Below are 13,649 nucleotides of genomic sequence, written 5' to 3'. Positions count from 1 at the left end.
TATGAAGATACTAAGAGCTTAATAGGGTGCGAGTATATAGGATGGGATAAGGTAGGCTTACAGTTGTTCATATGGAAAAGAATACAATAATACATAATAACACAAAAATAAACCGTGTTTTACATACTCATAACTATAAACCTACTTTTGCCCCAGCCTGTAAACAATAAAAAACAAGGGATAGGGTATAAGAAGGTTAAAAAAAAAAAAAAAAGAATATGAGACCAGGGGAAATTTATTCTACTTAGGAGACTGTAGAAATCTTTGTAAAGAAAGTGATACTTCACATAAAATGGGCAATTTACAATCAATTCATTTCCTCTTTCTCTTTTCCTATCTCCACCTGTCCTTTCCCTTCCCTCCTCAAAGATTCCCTTACCTATAGTCCTTCAGCACTATGTTAAGAGCTTTTGGCTGCAATCAGACATAAAACTGCTCTCCAACAGCAGAGAGAGAACATTACATAAGCATGTACATGCAGTAGAGATTGTTAAGTGATATAACTGAAGTAGAAGATAGGTATGGAAGTATAAGACAAAGATGAGAAAGGGTTGAAAAGTGGCTGAAGAATAGTATTCGCAATGTCTTTGCTGCGTTCAGTTTGGAAAACTATTTCTTCATGTGTGTGTAAGCATCCACAGCGACACGTGAAGACATTGCTGCTTCCAGGAAGCAAGGTGAGACCTGGTCAGTGAGATCCTGGTGTGGTCCCGGATACAAGGACCCCTTTGCCACTGGCCACTTACAGTCCTCGCCTGTGAAGAGATGTGCTCCCTGTTACATGACAGCTTGTGGCATTTTGCTTCTGAGTTTCTGGTCATCATTTTCTCAGATGCCGTTTGAAAGACCCTTTAAAAATAATTTCATGACTCTGTATGGCTTTCTTGCTACAAATGTGAAAACTGAACTCAGTTGGTGGACGCAGAAGGCTTATTAGCTCTTCTTTTCTTTCCTGCTCTCTCTTCCTAACCCTGGAATCTTGAGGAGATTCTTCCATTAAGCACCCCCGACAGTAGTTAATTGTGAGTCATTAACATCCTGCAGCATATCCTAGTTTTGAGAGATAAGAGTCAGCCTTGGTGCAAATGAAATTTTAAGCCAATGCTGCTTTTCTTTTCTTTCATTGTCTTGAATGATGCAGTAGTCGTCTGTCATCCACGGTGGCTTTCCACAGTTTCAGTTACCCACAGTCAACATTAAATGGAAAATTCCAGAAATAAACAATTCATAAGTTTGTATGCCATTCTGAGTATTGTTATGAAATCTTGCACCTTCCTTCCCTGACCTGCCCCGGGCAGGAATCACCCCTTTGTCCAGGGTATCCACTCCGTATATCCCTGCCATTAGTCACTTGGTAGCCATCTCAGTTATCAGATCACTGTTGCGGTAGCGCAGTGCTTGCGTTCGAAGTGACCCCTATTTTACTTAATAACGGCCCCAAAGTGTAAGAGTAGAGATGCTGGCAATTTGGATATGCCAAAGAGAAGCCATAAAATGCTTCTTTAAAGTGAAAATATAGGGCGTCCCCCCAAAATATACACACACTTTGAATAATTATAAAGATAGTGTTTATTAAAATACAATTCTTGCCCGGCTGGTGTGGCTCAGTGGTTGAGCATTGACTCATGAACTAAGAGATCTCTGGTAGATTCCTGGTCAGGGCACATGCCCAGGTTGTGGCTCTAGCCCCAGTAGGGGGTGTACAGGAGGCAGCTGATAGATGATGTTTCTCTTTCATAGATGTTTCTCTCTCTCCCACTCCCTTCCTCTCTAAAAAATCAATAAAAACATTAAAAAATACAATTCATTTTCAAAATTGAGCTATCAGCCATTAAAGTGTGTATACATTTTTTGGACACCTTGTATATGTACGCATGGGAAAAAATAGTATATACAGGGCTCAGTACTATCTGTGGTTTCAGGCATCACTGGGGGTCTTGGAACGTATCCCCATGGGTAAGTGGGGGGCGGGGGTAGGGGAGCGGAGGGAACTACTGTGAAATTTTGGTTGGCCGCGGAACCAATAATAAAATAGGAATTTAACTTCATTTCTAGTTATGTCTCATGTCATTAACATTCTATAGATATTGAAACCAAGCCTTTTCTCTTTTAAAGAATCTTGTTAACCCTCCCAAGAAGGACCTGTGATTCATTTCCATCGTGTGCCTCATTCTTGTGCCATTCTGCAAAATGGAGATTGCTTCATCAGTTTTTGTTCTCTGTAGATTTCCCCTCTATTGAGTGATTAATTACTAGCTTTCTGGTGACTTCTTAATCTCTTTCTGTATTTTAAAATATTCATTCATTTCAAAATTCTCTAGTGTAAGGTACAAAGACTAAATGGGACATAAGTAACTGCAATTACTTTCCACTCCGTTCAGCTTTGCCTTTAGTACTAAAGACATCATTTGAAAAATGTATAAAAATCATACAAGTTTAAAACTTAAAAATAAACACTAGGGAATTAGTTTCCTCAGTGAAAACATTAGCATTTAAAGGTTAAAGTGACAAAAAAAATGTGTTTACGCCTTACATCACTAACAAAGTACCCCTTTCTGTTAGGGATCCTTGTATTTCTAAAATATATAAATTGCAACACAATATATTTGAAATAAAAAAACCAAAACACACTTTTCTTGTTAGGAAGTATGGAAATCCCACTGCTTACTGTATGAGTTAATGGAACTTCTTGACAAATCACCTGTTAAATTTCAGCTGACAGCTTGTCATATATTAATTATAAATAATTGTAATATACGGCTAGCATAATGCATGCAACAGAAAAAATAGGAAAGGTAATTAGAGAATATCCTTTGTTTTCTCCCTTACTTTTTGCTCCCAAGAAAAAAAATGACCCAGTGTTTCACTTGGTTGGGATAGTGCCAATGGTTAATGGAATGTCCCACTCTACTAAAGAATTTAATGGGAATATCCATTTGTCACAGTCGCATGCTGTAATCTGCAGTAGCGGAGCCGATGGAAAGTAGCATCGTACCATAACGTCCTCTACACACTGCAGGTGAGGGTGAGATGCTGCAGCCAACTGAACAGTCAGGGTGGAGAGCGTGGCTTTGCTAGGCCTTTCTTTAGAGGGAGATGTGGATTTCTCTCCTTTAAGACCCCAGTGCTGCCTGACAGCAACAAGAAATGCTACCCTGCAGAGAAAGAAAGTGCATTTCTTTCAAGTGGTGAGAAGTGTAGATGTGTGTATAGAATGTCTCAAAATCTCTAGCAACCTCCTTGTCCACTAGAAACCCACCTGTTTGCAAAGAGACTTTGGGGGCTTGGAATCAGAAAGACCAGGATTAGACACTCATTTCAATCACCTGCTAGTTCTGAGTTTGAGCTTTCAAATCTGAAGAATGGGGGTGGCAGCACCTATACTTGCCATGTTGCTGCTGGAGGAATTTACAGGACCATCTGAGTCAATATATTAGCAAGGCACCCGAGTTACTGGCTTTCTTCTTCACAGTGTGGGTGGAATTGTGGTATAGTCTGATTACTTTATACGTGTCTATCTTCAGTCACCAAATAAAGTAAAATATTGTTTAGTTTAGGGACTGTTTTATATATATGTGTGTTTTTTATCCTTGCCATTCACCAGTTCTGTGTTGGGGACGAGCTACTGAAATTTGCTGTATGAATTAAATTGGAAAAACTCCCCCAAGTAAACCTTCTAACACTTATATAAAGAGATATTTAAGTTATTTGAGGATAATTAGCTATTAATTATAATTCCACTTATATAGTTAGCAGCGAACTAGTGAAGCATACCGGCACCCATAGAAGAGGCTCAGATGTTCATTTCAGTGCCTGATTAAACTGTTCACTGTCTTCAGGACCCATCATTTGAACCTATGTTGTGTTTCTCCATTTTAACTGGATTTAATACAAACCACTGTCGCCCTCCAAAAGGAAGTATGTTCAGCAGCAGTTATTCAATGCTCTGGTTAATAATTTATCATCGGAATAGATGTAAAAACACAGGATTTGAAGTGAAACAGATGTAGGTCCAAAATTCTGGCTCGGCCACTTACTAGCTGTGTCAGCTCAGCGACATAACTTAGCCTCTCTGTTCCTGCTTCCCCACTGACACAATGGAGCTGATAACACTTACATAGCTGGGTAGGTGTTAGGACTGGAGGTGAGTCAGTGGCTTTGAAACTTTTCCTTTTAAGCACTGACAGTACTTAATACATATAATGCACTATTCATTCTCTTCTGCTTTCATTTCATTCACCTAAAAACCTGTTCACAACCCACTAGATTCCCCATCCACAAAAGGTGCCTTTTGAAAACAGGGGGACAGCCTGATGTTTCGTACATAATCCAAGTATAACTCATGATTACTGTTACTGTCATTATTATTATTTTTAGTCTTTTTAGGATGCTCCGTGATAGATGAGAATAAAATCTTCTGAGTACTTCTAGGAACTAACTCTCTTGGATGGGTTCCCACATAGACTCATACTCATCATATGCTGAATTATGCACTAGAGGGGGTTGTGCTGTGGGAAAGCTCCTGTGTGCTATTCATCACAGAATGTTAGGGCTGGTAAGAAACTAAGAAAATGTCTAGTCCCACTTATTTTCCGTCATGTGAGTATTTATAGTTTTACAATATCCTGCATATATTGCTCATTGATACATTGAAAACACACACACACACACACACACAAAACAAAAACAACTTCTGTGATCCAGAACTGGAAGATAGATGGGGAGAGGGGACATGGGTCATGATATCTGGGTTTTTGATTTGCTTCTGTCACCAACGTTTGGGTCACCTCAAACTCTCAGGGACTAAGTTTCCTTACCTGTAAAATGAGGTGATTTCAACAGATGACTAGCCCACTTCTGATGTTCTTTGACTTTAAATCTCCAAATGGTATAACCCAGGGGTGACAGTCCATGCCACAGGCTGCTGTTTTGTTACAAACCTGCTCCAAATGAGCGCTAATGTGTGCACATCAGGGTGCTGGCTCACTCCCCCCACCGCTCAGAGGTGCAGAGGAGGTTTAGCTCCTCTATTTGCCCATCTCCTCTACCTTAGCAGCACACCCCTCTTTTGCATAATAATAGTTCGGACTCTCTAACCACCTCCTTCCACCCCTAGTTCTTTCTCCCAATGTTTGCTTCTAGTGAGGCAGAAAACACGTAGGACCTCATGGTGCCAGGAAAGTTGGGTCTTGTGCTTATGTCCTTTGCTTGTGCTGTCCTCCATCTCCTCTGATTGCTTCCCACCTGCTTGTTACTCATCTTGGTAATGATGATCACTGAGTTCTCCAGCTAGTTTAACTTGCTACCAGAGGGGTATGTTAACAGTTCCTCCACTCTGCTCCCAGATAACACTCAGTTGTCCCAGCTGGCATCTTCTTGAAGTCAGTTTTGGTCAGATCTTCTTAAATTAGGCAGAGGTATGTGTGTCTCTTTATCAAAGACAACAAACAGCGGGGGAATACCAGGGTTTTTTTGTTTCCCTAGTATCTAACTTTTAAAAAAAATATATTTTTATTGATTTCAGAGAGGAAGGGAGAGGGATAGAGATATAGAAAACATCCATGATGAGAGGGAATCATTGATCAGCTGCCTCCTGCATGTTCCACACTGGGGATCGAGCCTGCAACCCAGGCATGTGCCCTGACCGGGAATCAACCTGTGACTTCCTGGTTCATAGGTTGATGCTTGAGCACCGAGCCACACCAGCTGGGCCCTACTATCCAACTTTTGCAAGAGGAAAATGGGACTCACCAGTTTATGGGGGAAGATGTATCAACGAGAAAGCCAAATCAGAATTTACACCCTGAGTGAGAATCACCCATGTGGATGTTCAGATTTCTTGATTTACCCTAAGGGCTCAGGGGGCAGGAGTACATCATACCTGCTCAGTCATGCAGTTTCTCGTGGCATGAGAAAGTTTAGAGGGTACATCTGGCACTGGAAGCTTGCACAAGACTAGATTTCTTCTTGATTTCCACTATAAGGCTCATCATAAAAAAAAAAGAAGAACAAGCAAGAGTCATGCCAAGATCTCCCTCCCCACCTCCCTTCAATTTCTGGAAAACTAAACCTCATTTAACATGACTCCTTTCAAAGCGATGTGACTTCTTTTCGGAGCACACGGGTGGGTAGAGAATCACCGAACCATCCCTCAGTGCCTTTCAGGAGCACAGCACACAGATGGTGGAAAGCTTGAGGCAACAGTCAGGATGCAGGATCCTTAGGCTGAATCCAAGGCTGTCTGCTTACCTTCGCTCTTGCACACACCCCCTCCAGCTTGCAGGAATAAGGATTGTGTGTGTGTCCTAACCTGAACACAGAGTGAGCAAGGGAGGTGGCTGGAGGCCCTGCCTCTAACTTCATTTAACCTTTGTGACCAAATTTCTAATAACATTTTGGTAGGCCGACAAATCGCCGATGGAGGTTCCCAGCTAGCTGCTGACTTTGTCCACACGCTAGACATCCTAGGAGTGAAGGTTAAAATCACCTCTTAGCTAACAATCCACACAGCGTGTTCCGTGGATAAAGGATTCTGTGGATGAAGCCAGGGTAGCCCCCAAACGGGGTGCTTGTCTAGAGAGATGGTTTCACGGTGTCCTTCAGAGAAGCCGGGGATCACTGAATCTCCAAGATCAGAAAAGCAAGTAGCATGGACGCAAAGCAAGACTATTACACTAAGGTTGACCCAGTACTTCTTCTCCTTACTCTCTGACTCCAAAGTGGATCCTACAAGCATCCCCAATGAATGAATGAGGCAGCCAAGGTGAAGTGAGGTGGACACAAACTGTGTCTCATCAACCTGCGCTCCTTCTATTGTAACTGCTTTGAATGGGGCTCCCCCAGCATTGTTCCTGCCTCGCGCCAGGACGCAGAGCAGGAAGCGCCTGGGTGTGCATCTCTAAGGAGATGAGTGAATTTGTTAAAGAGGGTCTTTTCTGGCCTGGTGGATGGATGCTGGGGAGTGACGTCACCCCGCCCCCGAGAGAGAGAGAGAGAGAGAGAGAGAGAGAGAGAGAGAGAGAGAGAGAGTTGCGCCTCTTGTGCCTAGTCTGCCTGCCCCTCCTTCATCCAGCTCTCCGGCCCTTTCAGTGGGTCCGTGGTCCAGACTCCGATTCGCCAGCGGGCGCAGCGGGCCTGGCTCTGCCCGCCCAGGCGCACCCACACTCACGCCCTCCTGCTGGCAGCGCGCACACACAATCCCCTGGCGCTGGGGCACCGCGATTCTCTGGGATCCCCAGCACGTTCTGAGGATCTGAGAAAAGGAAACAAAGAGAGAAGCTTTTCCAATCACTTTCCTAAGCTTTGTCATCGAATCCCCCCACCACACCACCTGGCCTCCCACCATAACCACCAGCTTCCCGCTGGGTCCGAGAACTGGGCTGCCCTGGCCACCCCACCTCCTGGCCCCAGACTCCGCTCCGGCCGGGCTGCAGGCGTCGCCCCACGCCCTCTCCCCGCGCCCCTCCCCGCCGCCCGCCAGCCTCAGTTTCTGGTTACCTCTCGCGTGCGCTTCACTTTGGGGGGGAAGCAGAGAAGGGGCGGGAGGCGCTGAGGGGGGCAGCCGAGTTGCTATTTGTGGCCAAAAAAATCCTCTTAAAAGAAGCAGCAGCGGCAGCAAGAAGGAGCAAACGGAGAGGCAGAGGGAGGAGAGGAGACGCGGCTCCGGACCCCCCGGCCGCGAGCGGCGGAGCCTGGAGGTGCGGGAGGAGAGCAGCAGGAGGGAGAGGAGACCCACAGCTGCGGCGGCGGCCGACGAGCGAGCGCGGGGCGAGCAGGAGGAGAAGCCGCCGCGGAAGCCGCGGGCTCGGGAGAGCCAGGAGGACGGGCCCGGGCAGAGGAGGCGGAGGAGGAGGAGGAGAAGGGAGTAGGGTGGAGGGAGGGCGGGGGGACGCGCTCTCTCGGATGCTGGATCTCGGGATTTTGGACTCACTCGCTGACTCTCCTGCACTTCCTCGCTCTGGACTGGGCTGGCCGCGCGAGGGCCGGGCGGCGGCGAGCAGGGGGGCGCCGCGGGAGTGACTTGGCCGCCCGGAGGCGGCGGCTGGAGCGCGCGCGGGCTGCGCGGCCGTGGCGGGGCGCGAAGGCGCTGGAGGAAAGTGCTGGTGGCGGCGCGGGAGGCGGTGGCGGCGGCTGCCCGGAGCCAACATGACCAGGTGAGTCCCCCCGAGCGGACCGGGTCCTCCCCCCTGTGTCTTCCCCGTTCCGCGCGCGCGGGGTTTGCCCGGAGCCCGGCTCCCGCACCCCCGCGTCTCCCCGCGGAGCTACGCGCTCCGGCGTCCCCGAGCCTGGCGCCCAGGCACCGGAGCGCACACAGTTGGCTCTTCGGAGCTCCTCGGGCAGAGGTTCTCCCCTACACGGTTTGCTTCTCGCTGGAAACCTCCGACCCGGGAGAGGAGCAGTGCAGTGAGGGTGTTTGGGTGTGTGTGTGCGCGACCCCCGCTCTCTCCTGGGTGGGCGTCGTGGTGGGGAAATGGTGGAGCGGTGGGGCACCCCGACCCTACCAGGGTTTCTGCCCCTGCCTCTGTATCACATACATCTTAGGTGGCAGTGGTTACTGATTTAAGGAGGGCTGGTTAAGGTGAGGGGGCGATTTCTTTTTCTTTCTTTCCTCCGAACTAGTGGGGAGAAGGAGAAATAGCAGGAATCAAAGTCTACGCGGCTGCCATAGAGGAGGGGGATTGTTGGGGAGACCCTTTCATCGCAGAACCAAAGCTCTTAGTTCTCCGATGGGAATCCGCTGTGCTCACACACCATTCCGTAGGGAGGGAGACGCAGACTTTTATAATGAAAAGTCCAAGTTGTAGGAGACAAGGTGCTAAAAGAAAGCCATGGACAAACCAAAGGTTCTTGGCGTTTTCATCGATTTATTGTAGCTCTTTTATAGGTATGGAAAAAACTTGCTTATCTGCGAGGTTGATTGTCATTTAGAGGCATTATCAAGTGAAGTCAGTTATCTTATGATTAAACAAACAATCTTGAATTGTTTCAGCTGGGCTTTCATTAATCGGGTGTTCCAGGATTGTGAATAGTAGTTCCATTCTCCAAAACCGGGGACTATCAGAACCCACTTGTATTGTTTCAGCTCGCCTCCTAGTACAGGACTTGCTAAATGTCTTCTCTGTTTTCTAAAATGCTTAGAGTGATCTCCCAGACCAAGCTACAGTTTGTGCCTTAGGCATTCAGAACCATCCCCCAGGGATCCCTCCCCTGCATTTTCTCTTAAAGTTTATTTATTTTTTCTGCTACATGCCCAGAGACACAGTGCCAGCAACTTACCAGAGCGTAGCGCACACATTTTGAGCCTCTCATCTAAAACTGCTGGCGATGAGAGACTGATTTGCGGTTGGACTTCCCTATCTACAGATGCGGACCTTTCCCTTTGCTGTGTTCTTTCCAACCATCCTGAAGTACACATATGGGGTTAGTCCAACCATGGGTACTTCTGACCATCTTGGCTATTCTATTTCTGTTTCAGAGTGTACACACCCACCAGTCAACTTGAGTAAAACCAGGGTGATGTACCAAAACTTGAAATGTCCTGATGTAAAGGAATATTTAGATGATACCAACTTAAAGAGTCTTATGTTGGTAATATGAGTATATCCAGGATAATGCTTAGTAGATGTTATACTTATTTTGGAAACATTCTGTTATATGGTGCAGATAGATATCATTTTATTGACATAGCATGAGACATAAATTTGCAGTGCTTGATGTCCGAATTCTTGAAACAAACATCCTAAATGGACAATGGAAAGAAAATTTTCTTACCTCCCACCTCCCATAATTATGTCCTGTTCTTTGCTTTTCAATGGAGCTAGCAATTCTGTGACAGATTTCTTAAGCTCACCCTCTTGCTATCAGCTATTATTGTACTTTCAAAGTGTGAAATTGACAAGCTGGTCAGTTTCATGAATTCAGCTGTCAGACTGTGTCCAGTTAAAAATTGCTAAAAGCTGTAAATGTGCCTTCCTGGAATTCTCTTTTGTAAAGGGAAGGGGACGAGGATTAAGGGGTGCTATTAATTGTAGATCTTTTAAAATAGGTGCACTCCAATGTGAGATTTATCACTGGCTGTTGTGGGGAAATATCTTTTGATTTCTGCCATTGTAAAAGTGGCATTCAGGTTGTATCTATATTTCATTTTAAATAGTGAGCACTTTATATAGAAATAATCTATTCTTAAAACCCACAGTACTAATAGTATAAGAGGAATGAAGTTCAAAGAGGAAAAGTGTCTCTTGAATATATTTTAATATATATATATATATATACACACACACGAGTAACATCTTACTTTTGTAATGACATGTAAAGAGGTGGATGAATTAAATATTTTTTGTGGAGGTTATGTAACACAAATTCTTCTTGGACCAGTGCAGTTATAGTTATTAAAGTAATGAAATGCCATGATCCATTTTAATATGTATGTATTTCAGTAGATAACCATGATAGTAAAACCGCTTAAAGTATTAAGTGCAATGATTTGATTTGCCTTTTGAGATTGACATTCATTTAAAGCCAGCATATCTCAAAGTCAAGAACTAAGAATTGGAATCCCCTCATCTGCTGCTATTTGCTAAGCCACTAGGGGCCTGTATAACTGTTCTGATATTCAGGAGCTATCCTTGTATGGCACATGCAAATCCTTCCTCGAGAGACATTATTAAACAATGCAAGTAGGCAGTCCCCTAAGTTTTTGTTTTCTCTTTTTCAACCTATTAACTCGTGCTTTGTTGTTAGAGACATTGATTGAAGGGTTTTTTAAGAACATTATTTAGAACTCCTTTAAAACTATGGTGGCATAACGGTGATTTTTCATATAGAGTGTGAAACGTAGACAAGGTATTTGTGCAAATTCATATGTGATCCCAGTTTTTCAGTGTACGGCAAAGATAAACAAGTGGGAACGATAATAACTGATAAAGAATGTTATTTGCATAATGCAGGGTTCAAAGAATAATGAAGCAGAATTACTTTAAGGAACCTGTGGTCATAGATTGATGGTGTGATTAAACTAGCTTTGTAAGTGCTGTGCAAGTTTGTATGGGAGGAGAACCTGAGGCTGTGACTGCCGTTTAGTCAGCACTTGAGGGACCTGGACTGAAGATGCTCTATACATTTTTAAGTGTCAGTTTCACAAATTTGAAATCGACCAGCCGCGGCAATCCTGATAGACATTAGGCAATGAGGTCAAGTATACTTACACTGTTCTCTTGTTGATTTTCAGTTTCTCAAACTGGCAAGGATGACTATTTGTAAAAGAGCATGCTATAAGTATTTGCATATTGGATTTCCTTCAGACCAAACTTGATTTATCAAGCCATTGAACAATTCTATTTTTAAAAGGATTCTCTGGATAAACAAGAATTCATTAACACAAGCACATGTGAAAAGTGCCATTTCAGGCAAAATGGCTTTCTCAAGGTGCTTTTGCTTTAAAACTACCCTTCTTTAGTTTCCGTGTATATTTGTGGGAAGTTTGAGAGTCAAAGTATGTGCACGCTCTAATTCATAATCCCGAGAGCATCAAACTTTTAGGCTTGCATCTTTAAAGCTATACAATTTGACCTTTGGTCATGGGTACCTTTTTAATCCCAGAAGTTTCTGGGAATCTCAAAAATCAACTTTCCCTTTGTGTACTCAGCTTTGGGACCACAAAATATACTTTAAGGATTCGTATTATAAACACAGATATGTGAAGTGCTACATATAAAGGTGTTAGTTTTCTGGTGGAAAAAAGTTTAGTGCGAGTAAATGAGTTGTATTTTAAGCTGGGTCTGCCCTGAGAATCTTATGGCTTTATGGAATTATTTACCTTGTTCTTGTACCGTTCGGTTTCTTTGAAAAAATCTTTTAGGAAAGTGACTTGTGAAGGCACGAAGGCAACTTGTAGTCTCAAAGTCAGTGTTTAAAAACATTTCCTTTATATTGTCAATGATTTGCCAAGAAAACGCAAAGAGGGGAGTTGTTATTTCTGTGAACTACAAGATTTAGGATTCTTATAAAACGCATCCACTGAAGAAATCTGAGAATGTGGAAAAGATTGCTTAGAAAGGATTTGTCAGTAAATTTCCTTCCAACAAACATGACTTGTTTAAGCTTCTCTAATTTCTTAGCATAGTGACATTTCTGCCAAAGGACAGGTTTGTTTGGGGATATGTTTTCTATATGGATAATCTCATTTGCTTCTAATTAGTATTGGGTAACACTTATTAAAATGCCATGCTTGGCTTGACAATTCCCCTCCCCACCCCATGTAAAAAAAATGTGTTTCGGCTCTCCACAATTAAGCCCCAAGAAAGACAGCTAAAAGAATATGTGGCTTGTGCTTACTGATTGTTCATTATATGAAATTATAGCCTTGAGTGTAAAAGTTCAGCATTTTCTTTGCGTCATAAGTCTAGGGGAGGTCAAAGAGCAAATGCTTATGGGCTATGGCAGTCTCTGACTTCATGCAACCTAAATAATAAAGTCATGACAATGGTGCCATCCTGAAGCATTAATGAAATATCATTCTTACAAGACAGACTTCACACAATTACATTTAAGGCCTCTGCCCCTGTATCCCTTTAATAAATTATCCATTTGCTTTCATGCAATCAACAGTCAGTTGGCATTTCTTTTAGCATTTTATTTATAAAGTATTTAAAAGACTTAAGCATTAAGGAGATTCAGGTATTATGTTCATGTACCATTACACTGCCATACTCCTCAAGGCGTCTCATCTGGGGAAAAATTGACTAAAATAATGCCTGCAGTGTTCTGCCTCCTTCTTAAAATGATTCATTCACTCACTTTCTGGTCATTATTTTCACTTTGATGCTGATACATATTTAATACGATCATATCAGTGCTAGTAGTTGTTAGTTTAAAGCTTAACTAAAAGCAAAACTGAACTTTTTCTTTTTTTTTTTTTGGCTTTTTAGTCTCTTACTGTCCCCCAAGTCAAATCCTTATGACCCATCGATTAGTCTGTTAAATGAAAGAAGCACCAATTTGGAAAACTAGGGCAACCGATTTTGTCTGTAAGCCAGCAGACCACGTGTACCCATAGCCAAATAGTATTGAGACAACTTAGGTGTTCCTCGCTGCTTCCACCTGCATCAAGGAGCCATGCTTTCCCGTGCAAATGGCTGCTCTTAGGTGGCAGGCTCCTGTGTGCTCCTTCACCGTTTCTACCAGAACGTCACGGCAGAAGCTGCCATCTGAGGCTAGGCTTGCTCCTAGTTCTGTGAATTCACTGACCACAAACACCCGCTTACCTTTGACATTCAGAAAACAATGTCAGGGGCACTGTGACCTTTCCCACATTGCTACTTACTGGATTTAAACATGGTAACTCTGTCAGTTTCATAAGAGTGATTGAATTTGTAAATACTTAATTGTCTTTTTTTAACAGCCCTGGGGTTATATTCTTTAGTGTAGCAGTAGCTAACTAAATTGAGACTTGTGAATTGCATTTAGGAAATAGCACTTTTCCTTATTGCTTTGGGGATTAGGAGAAACTCTACTTTCAAATATATACTAGAACAATGATCATCAGTAATCATTAGGTCACAACTAATAAGAGACTTCTTTTTGAGGCTTCAGTAAGTGGACTCCTTTTCTTAACTGAAATATTTGTATTAGTACTGATTTTATAAATA

General features: G+C 43.4%; 1 protein-coding gene across 26 annotated transcripts in view; it reads left to right on the top strand.

The window, feature by feature from the left end:
- The window catches only part of PTPRD (protein tyrosine phosphatase receptor type D), a 2,083,672-nt gene that overhangs the window by 1,574,525 nt on the left and 495,498 nt on the right, over positions 1-13,649 (top strand). The window contains exon 1 of one of the 26 annotated variants that reach the window (XM_070431652.1): positions 7,923-8,153. The exons of the other annotated variants lie outside the window; for them this stretch is intronic. The gene's annotated coding sequence lies outside the window, so the exon portion shown is untranslated. Of the gene's footprint in view, positions 1-7,922; positions 8,154-13,649 lie in introns of those variants that run through there. 26 annotated transcript variants of the gene reach the window in all.

The sequence above is a fragment of the Myotis yumanensis genome, unplaced genomic scaffold (genome assembly GCF_028538775.1).
Source record: "Myotis yumanensis isolate MYYU_CA2020_CCGP unplaced genomic scaffold, mMyoYum1.0.hap1 SCAF_12, whole genome shotgun sequence".
NCBI classification, from domain to species: Eukaryota; Metazoa; Chordata; class Mammalia; order Chiroptera; family Vespertilionidae; genus Myotis; species Myotis yumanensis.
This window is presented reverse-complemented; position numbering and strand designations above follow the sequence as displayed.